Below are 9180 nucleotides of genomic sequence, written 5' to 3'. Positions count from 1 at the left end.
GCATATGAGGTTGCTAATCACTTTATTCCTTAAGTTTAAGGTTGGATGTTTTGTTTTCCCCTTTGCCTTCTGTCATCTTTTCTGTTTCTTTTTTCTTATCTCCTTATTTCTCTTTCTGTTCTGTGTACCTCTCAGACACTAACACCTCCCTAAACCAATCCTTTTTGCCTTAACTGCCAGGAAGTTCAGAGCTAGGTTCAGTACTCTGCTAGAGTAACTTAGCATATCTGTTTCTTTTAATTGTTTAAAAAGTAAATATCTCATCTTTTGTATTAATGTATACATTGCCTCACACTGTCTCTGAAAGTAGCTGAACTATAAATCATAAATTTAAAAACATTCTAGCTTAGGCTTCATCCCCTTCCAGCCTCAGTCATGGGCATTGTACAGGACAGAAAGTGCTGTCTTTGGAGTCAGAGAGACTTTGCTTTAAAAACCCTGGTTCTACTATGTAAGTTCCCTGAGTGATGGGGCAAATTGCTTAGCTTTTCTGGGCCTGAATTTTCTCATCTGTAAAATGAATTGATTGAGCCATGGAACCTCCAGGGGTCTGATCTTGTGATCAGTCATTGTACCAAATTAAATTATATTTAGTTCTCTTTTCTTTTGAGTTATCTAGTTACTCACAAACTGAGATTACGGCCCCAATTTTGCATACCGGCAACAGTGTCAGCTACATCTTGCTACTTGAGTCACTGTTCTTAAGAATATATTTTTTAAAATTTTGAATCAGCAATCTTATCAGTGTGAGTCTTACCCTCTCTCCACTCTCTTATCCTGGTTGATCGTAATCAGTTTTTCTCATAAATGTTCCAGAGGAACTGTTGCTGGAGGCAAAAGGAGGGAAGCACATGAGACTGAATCATAAAAAGAGGCTTTTGTTAGCAGGATTAATGTCACACTATGGGAACAGTCTACTTCCTTTTTCTGATCATACAGATCAGATGCTGGATGTGTTACTCAAGCAAAAATTGTCATTGGTAAACAAACAGTATGTGACTTTCTCTACCATGCTTCTATTGCCCTCTGGATTATTTGTGATTTTAATTCTTCCAACATCATGGGGCTCCATAATTCACAAGTCATTTAGCATCACCTGGCAACTAGGTGGCTCAATGGATAAAGCAAGGGGCCTGCAGTCCTGACTTCAAATCCAGCCTTAGACAACCTCTGTCTGCTTTAACCCACTGGAGAAGGAAATGGCAAACTACCCCAGGTCCACAGGGTCATGAAGAGTTAGACATGACTGAACAATAACAGCATCACCAGAATATTGTTTTAAAGAAACAAGCTTTTGCATGAGCAGAGATTTTCAAAACCTTGAAAGCACTGTGGGGTTTCCCAAGTGTAGTCCACTCCTAGGTCTCCAGCTCATTGTTCATTCCCTTCTGTGTGTACAGAACTACAGTGTCTCAAGGTAACTTTTGTTTGTTTTGTGGGGCAATGTGGGTTAAGTGACTTGCCTAGGGTCACACAGCTGGTGTCTAGTGTCTGAGGCTGGATTTGAACTCAAGCCCTCCTGAATCCAGGGTCAGCCGGTGCTTTATCCACTGTGCCACCTAGCTGCCCTAAGGTAACTCCTTGAAAGCTTTTGTACTTAGCATAAAGGGAATTGGTCAGTTATTGGGGGAAACTGGCTTGTATTTGTAGCTCCTAATTGTCCAAGTTAAGAGCACGTTACTTCACTATTTTAAAGATTACACTCTCCACTGTAACATCACATATTCATGATTTTCGGTGGCCAAAATAATTTACTGGTTAACTGTCTAGTGCTGAGCCCCTCAGCACTTAGGTGGGATAGTTGATGGACACGGCCTTGCCAAATCTATACTCTAAATGGTTCTATTGTGAGTATGGGATTTCACCAGAACTTGGTTCCTTTGCTAACCCCTTCCCCTTTAAAAAAAAAAAAAGGTTACTTATGCTTTTGTTCGTTTGTTTTTTGCAGGGCAATGAGGGTTAAGCGACTTGCCCATACACACAGCTAGTAAGTGTCAAGTGTCTGAAGCTGGATTTGAACTCAGGTCCTCCTGAATCCAGAGCTGGTGCTTTATCCACTGCACCACTTAGTGCTGTTCACTTATACTTTTATTTTTAAGATGTCTACCCCACCAAGTCCCTCCAACCCCTAGTTGAACCCTCATTTTGTTTTTGGTTTTTTTGGTGAGGCAATTGGGGTTAAGTGACTTGCCCAGGGTCACACAGCTAGTAAGTGTCAAGTGTCTGAGGCTGGATTTGAACTCAGGTACTCCTGAATCCAGGGCTGGTGCTTTATCGACTACGCCACCTAGCTGCCCCAGTTGAACCCTCATAACAAAAAAGCTGTGAAAAAATAATGGGGTTCTATGAGATCCAGAGAGCCTGGCCAGACTTTTCTTAAGGCCATCCCAGAGTCAGGAGAATTTCAAAGGAAATGTGGTTGGACCTTGGACTGTGAATAGGGATTAAAACTATACCTACTTGAAGGATTTTTCTCCTCGGTGGGCTTTGTACTCTGACATCAGCACGCACTGCACTGGCTGAACCACCCTCAAATCCAGTAAAGCAATAGATTTGAATGATGCTAGCCAATTAGCTTTAAGCAATGTGTAAGGGCAGGCTCTCGGGTCCGAAGGAAGCTTACAGTCACTTGCTCTTGGCCCTGGAACTTGGAGGTGGCAGACAGCAGCCCACTATGGCTCCTCACTCTCCTTTCTGAGCCATGTGCTCTCTTTACTAATATTTAATATCCTTTAATAGATGCTTTATGCCCCCAAACTGGTACAGTAGCCTCTAATTTCTAAGTAGCAATACATTAGAACCCCATCTAATTTTCCCTAAACTTGGGACAGTAATAGGGTGATCCCATATAATTTTAATTGCCACAAAGCAAAAAATAGCCAAGTCTAACAATGTAACATTCTGCATCTTAATCCTCCTTACTTGAGAATAGGGAAGCGTATTTCATTTGCTTTTCTAGGAAAGATTGTCACCTGATCTAGTCTTCAAGAACTCAAAGTCAGCTACACTAGGATGAAGCAATTGAGTAGTTTCAATTTAAGATTATCCTTGGTGACTAATGGGAGGATTCTGGGAAATACTCAAATTCTATCTCTAAAAGAATCTTTTTTCAAAATAATAATAGAAGTTTAAAAATCTCTATAATGGAGAGCTACATGGTAACCACTGAAGTTGAGCTTTCATTTAGACTACTCAAAGCTGTGGTTTATAAGACTGCCGGACCATTATAAATTGTACAGGTTTAGATTTTTTAAAAAATTGATGTATTTTATTTTTATATAGGCTAAAATTTCTCCTGTATTCCTCTCTTCTCCCACCCCTACACCATTCCATAGAAAAATGTTTTGGGGGGTGGGAAAAAAAAGAAGAGGAAAACAATATATTGAAAATTTGACATTATGCAGCGGCCTAAATCTGCAAACCCTGCCCCACACTATTGCAAAGGCAGCAGAGGGGTGTATTTCACTGGAGCCAAGCTAATTATTTTGCAACATTCTTAAAAATTTGGTAGTTCTTTCCAATGATATTGTTGAAGTTGCTTTGTATTTTTTCTCAGCTCTGTTTTATATCAGCTCCTTTTAAGTCCATGCCTCTCTCTCTCTCTCTCTCTCTCTCTCTCTCTCTATATATATATATATATATATATATATATATACACACACACACACACACACATCACATTATTTCTTAGAGGACAGTACTATTGCATTACATTCATGTACCATATGGTTCAACCATTCCTCATTTCATGAGCTTCTACACTGTTTACAATTCTTTGCTATTAAAAAAAGTGCTGCTATAAATATTTTAGTGTATTTGAGGCTCTTTTAACAATGACCTACCTCTCTTGGGATATTTGGCTAATAGTGAAATTTCTGGGTCAAAGGGTTAGCCACATTGTTTTAGAAAGCAATTTGGCATTGAGTAAATAATGGTATCCGAATTCACAGCTTCACCAATAATTAATTAGTGTGCCTAGGTTTCTACAACTCTAATTTTTTTTTGCCAATTTGCTGGGTGCGATGTAAAACCCAAAAGCTGTTTTGATTTTTATCTCAGTAAATTTGGAACACACTTTCATTTGGTTATTACCTTTTTCTTTGGTATCTTTTGGGGCACTTTTTTTTTCTTCTGGTGACAGAAGGGAATGGCTTTTAGACAGGGTTTTAGTCTTTTTTCAATGAATTTCCACTTAGCTTTCCAATTACAGAGGAAGGATTTTTAAAATGAAATAATACTTTTTTTTGGGGGGGTGAGGCAATTGGGGTTAAGTGACTTGCCCAGGGTCACACAGCCAGTAAGTGTCAAGTGTTTGAGGCTGGACCTGAACTCAGGTCCTCCCGAATCCAGGGCCAGTGCTCTATCCACTGCCACCTAGCTGCCCCCAAATAATAACTCTTTTGATCTTTCCTTTAAAAATAACGTTTTCCTTAGAGGAGTCGGGAAGACCTGTGTTCAAGTTCTGTTTCTGACACACAATGTAGGATTTGTTTTTTGTTTTTGTGGGGCAGTGAGGGTTAAGTGACTTGCCCAGGGTCACACAGCTAGTGTCAGTGTCTGAGGCTGGATTTGAACTCAGGTCCTCCTGAATCCAGGGCTGGTGCTTTATCCACTGTGCCACCTAGCTGCCCCACGATATAGGATTCAATTCCCAATATATTTTAGAAATGAGGCATTTATCAGAAGTACTGGCTATAAAAATTCTTTCCCAGCTTTCTGCCTCCCTTCTAATTTTGGATGCATTGCTTCTGTTTGTACAAAACCTTTTTAATTTATGTAATCAAAACCATCCATTTTGCATTTCATAATATTTTCTATCTCTTGTTTGGTCATAAACTGTTCTCCTTTCCAGAGATCTGAAAGGTAAACTAGTCCCTCCTCTCCTAATTTACCTATGGTATATTACCTTTTATGTCTAAATCATGTACCCATTTTGACCTTATTTTAGTATAAAGTGTAAGATGTCGGTCTATGCCTAACTTCTGCCATACTATCTTCCAGTTTTCCCATCAGTTTTTGTGAAATACTGAGTTCCTATCTCAGAAGCTGGAGTCTTTGGGTTTATCAAACAGTACATTACTAAAGTCATTTACTACTGTCTCCTGTACTTAGCCTATTCCATTGATCATCCACTCTATTTCTTATCCAAATTTAGTTTTGATGACTGCTGCTTTATAGTAAAGCTTCAGATTTGGTACAGCTAACCCACCTTCCTGTGTATTTTTTTCATTAGTTCCCTTGATATTCTTGACCTTTTGTTTTTCCAGATGAATTTTGTTATTTTTTTCTAGCTCTATAAAATAATTTCTAGGTAGTCTGATTGGTATGGCACTAAATAGGTAAATTAATTTAGGTAGAATTGTCATTTTTATTCTATTAGCTTGGCCTATCCATGAGCAATTGATATTTTTCCAGTTATTTAGATCTGATTTGATTTGTGTGAAAAGTGTTTTGTAATTATGTTCATAGATTTCCTGGGTTTGTCTTGGGAAGTAGACTCCCAAGTATTTTATATTGTCTACCATTCCTTTATTTGTTTTTTGTGAGGCAGTTGGGGTTAAGTGACTTGCCCAGGGTCACACAACTAGTGGGTATCAAGTGTCTGAGGTCAGATTTGAACTCAGGTCCTCCTGAGTCCAAGGTCAGTGCTTTATCCACTGTGCCACCTAGCTGCCCCTCTACCATTACTTTAAATGGAATTTCTCTTTCTATCTCTTGCTGCTGGACTTTGTTGGTCATGTACAGAAATGCTGATGATTTACCCACATTATAGGATTGATAAATCTTTGATACTAAGTTGATGAGGGCTTGTACCAGGGTGGTGGCTGTATCAAAGGAGAGATGTTGCAAAGGTGAAATTAAAAGGCCTTGGTGACAGATTGGATATGGTGGTTGAGAGATAGTGGGGAGTTGAGGATGACACCTGGGTTTCAAACCTGGGGGACTGGGAGGAAATGAGGAGTGTTTGGGGAAAGATGAGTTGTTTTGCATGTTCTGAGTTTAGATATCTACTGGACATCCAGTTTGAAACATCCGAAAGGCAGTTAGAGGTTTAGAGATTAGAGACTGGAGGTCAGTAGAAAGGTTAGGACATAACCTTTGAATCACAGACTTGAAGCCATCAGTAAGAAAAAAGTCCCTACCACATATGCTAAAGTATTTGTAATGAAACTTTTTGTGATACAAAGAATTGGAAACAAAGTAGATGCCTATTGACTAGGGAATGGCTAAAGAGACTGGCACATGAATGTAATGGAACATGACTGTACTGTAAGAAAAGTCTGTGTATACCTAAAAGCATGGCAAGATCTATGTGAACATCATGATGCAGTGAAGTAAGCAAAGCCAAGAAGAATACAGTGACTATAAGAATGGAAATGGAAACAATGATACCAGAAAGCAAAACACGAATAACAAAATTACAAAGATCAGCCAACTTGAAGTATGAGAGGATACTCCAAACCCACACTTTTGTGGAGGTGGGAGGTCCACAGGTGTTATACATTGTACATGCTTGGGGCAGCTAGATGGCACAGTGGATAGAGTACCAGCCCTGGATTCAGGAGTACCTGAGTTCAAATCCGGCCTCAGACACTTAACACTAGCTGTGTGACCCTGGGCAAGTCACTTAACCCCAATTGCCTCACTAAAAATAAAAAAATTTTAAAAAAAACATTGTACATGCTTTGGGATTTGAAAAAAAATATTAGGCAGGTATGCCATCCCCCCCCACCCCCTCAAGAAAACCCTATTTGTTATAAGGGATGGCTCTCTCAGGTGTGGGGATGTGGGGAAGGAGTACTTGGGAGGGTAACTATGATACATCAGAAATAAGACATCAATAACATTTTGTTTTGGGGGGGGGCAGGGAAATGGGGGTTAAGTGACTTGCCCAGGGTTACACAGCTATTGAGTGTCAAGTGTCTGAGGCCGGATTTGAACTCAGGTACTCCTGAATCCAGGGCCGGTGCTTTATCCACTGCGCCACCTAGCTGCCCCTCAATAACATCTTACAAAAAATGAAGATCATTGGTAGCTTTGGAGACAGCGGTTTTGGTGGAATGATGGATTGTAAGGGGTTTGGAAATGAGGTCTCCTAGTGTAGGATACCTTCTTAGAACTTAGCCATGAAGGGCAGGAGGGGGGCTGGGTGGGGTTTGGAAGTAGGGAAGGAGCCAGCAGAGGGAGAGATTGAAGGTAACCGAGACGGATGACTGGGCAATCTATTGGAGAGGAGATGGAATGGGATTGCTTTTGTAGATGGAGGGGTAAGCTTTGGTAAGGTTACCTCTGAAGAAAAGGGAGCTCACCACAAGTGGACTCTTCTGTAAAATGTCTCATCTGAGAGAGTTACAGGGGCAGGGGTAGGAGATTTCAGAAAGGATGAAAAGGTCTGAAGGAACTGCTGTGAAGAGTGGAACAGTGAGCTGATGAATGTAGGAGTGCTTGGTGGCAGTGAGGGCCCACTTGAAATTGTATAGCAAATTTATGGTGGATCCAGGTTGATTGTATGAGTTTCTTTACTTACCTTCAGCAGCACATGTAGGAGTGAAGGCAGCAGGTGGGAGTGACCCAAGGCTGAAGCTTGACAGGATACAATTGGTGACATGCTGTGGGGACGCTACTGAAGATAGCATAGGGTTGAACTGGTTCACCAAGAGGGTCAAGGTCAGAGTGTGGTTAGTGCAGGGGAGAAAGCTTGGGAGAAAACAGCTTGAGGGATCAGATGTTGCAACATGGATAAAGAGTAGGATTTCATAAGGAAAGGAAAAGAAAAAAGTAAGTCAATAGATTATGGTCACATGAGGGAATTTTGGAAGTTTTAATCAAGGAGATATGATGCCCTTGTGGGTCATGGCAAGATCAAGAACATGGCCATTTTTGTATGAGGCTGGGGTAGGTTGGAGGAGTAGATCATGGAGAAATGGGTAGATTAAGGAACTGTATGGCTAGGGTGTTGAGTTTGTATATTTAAGTCCCCTACTGTGAGGGTAGTTGAGAGAAAAATTATGATTCAGATACTGAACTTGCTGAGGAAGGAAGTGGAGTGGAGATAACAGCTACCAGATTTTGATTGGGTGGTAGATAACAGGGTGAATCTCAAAGAGAGAGGATACAGAATGATGGAGGAAGGGGGAGAAGCTAGAAGTGGCAATGATAAGTGTTGCAAGTAAAATTATATGTGGTCGCCTTATTTCTGTCCCAAGTTTAGGGAAAATTAGCTGGGGTTTATTATATATTTTTTACTTAGAAATTAGAGGCCACTGCACCAGTTTGGGGGCATTAAGCATATTAAATATTAGTAAAGCGAGCACACGTGGCTCTAAAAGATAAGAAAGTCCAGCTAGGAAATAGGAGAGAGAAAACTGGGCCACGTGGCTCCCCTTCCACACTCCCAGGCCAAGCGAGAGATCCGTGAGCATAAGCTCTCTGAGGGAAGGACCAGAGGCCGCCCTTACACACTGCTTAAAGCTAATCGGCTAGCATCATTCAAATCTATTAGTTCACTGGATTTGAGGGTGGTTTGGTGCAGTCGTGCTGATGTCAGAGCCCAGAGAACAGATTCTCTGGTGGGAACAAGGCTTTCAGGTGGGTGTGGTTTTGAGTGAGGTAACTTCCTGACTGGGCTGGCCTTAAGAAAGGTCAGGCCAGACTCTCTTAGCGAGGGGCCTCTGGGAGTCTCAAAACCCCTATTATTAAGAATTTTCTCACATAAGCAAGGAGTATTCCCACTCTTCCACTTCAAACACACAGCCAAGGGCAATGGCCAGAAAGGTTCTGTCACGGCGGGGGAGGGGGGGGGGAGAAACCTAGGTTTTAGTGATAATTTAGGATGAAGCAGTTTGTTGCCTATGGAAGAGGCTTATAGAGGTGGGTGGTGTCTGGTTACAAATTAGGTAGCAATCTTTGATGGATCACGGATAAAATCACTGGTCTGGAAAAAAAAAGTAGCAGTAAAGACATGGTGGTGGGGGGGCAGCTAGGTGGCCTTGGATTCAGGAGGACCCGAGTTCAAATCCAGCCTCAGACACTTAAGGATTACTAGCTATGTGACCCTGGGCAAGTCACTTAACCCCAAATTGCCTCACCAAAAAAAAAAAAAAAAGATATTGTTGGGACTGAAGACAACTTTCCTTTACTTCCTTGCCTGAATTACCTTAACTATTATAAGAAATAAAG

Source organism: Dromiciops gliroides, chromosome 4 (assembly GCF_019393635.1).
Source record: "Dromiciops gliroides isolate mDroGli1 chromosome 4, mDroGli1.pri, whole genome shotgun sequence".
Classification (NCBI taxonomy): domain Eukaryota; kingdom Metazoa; phylum Chordata; class Mammalia; order Microbiotheria; family Microbiotheriidae; genus Dromiciops; species Dromiciops gliroides.
The sequence above is the reverse complement of the archived record's forward strand: the minus strand, read 5'-3'. Positions refer to the sequence as shown.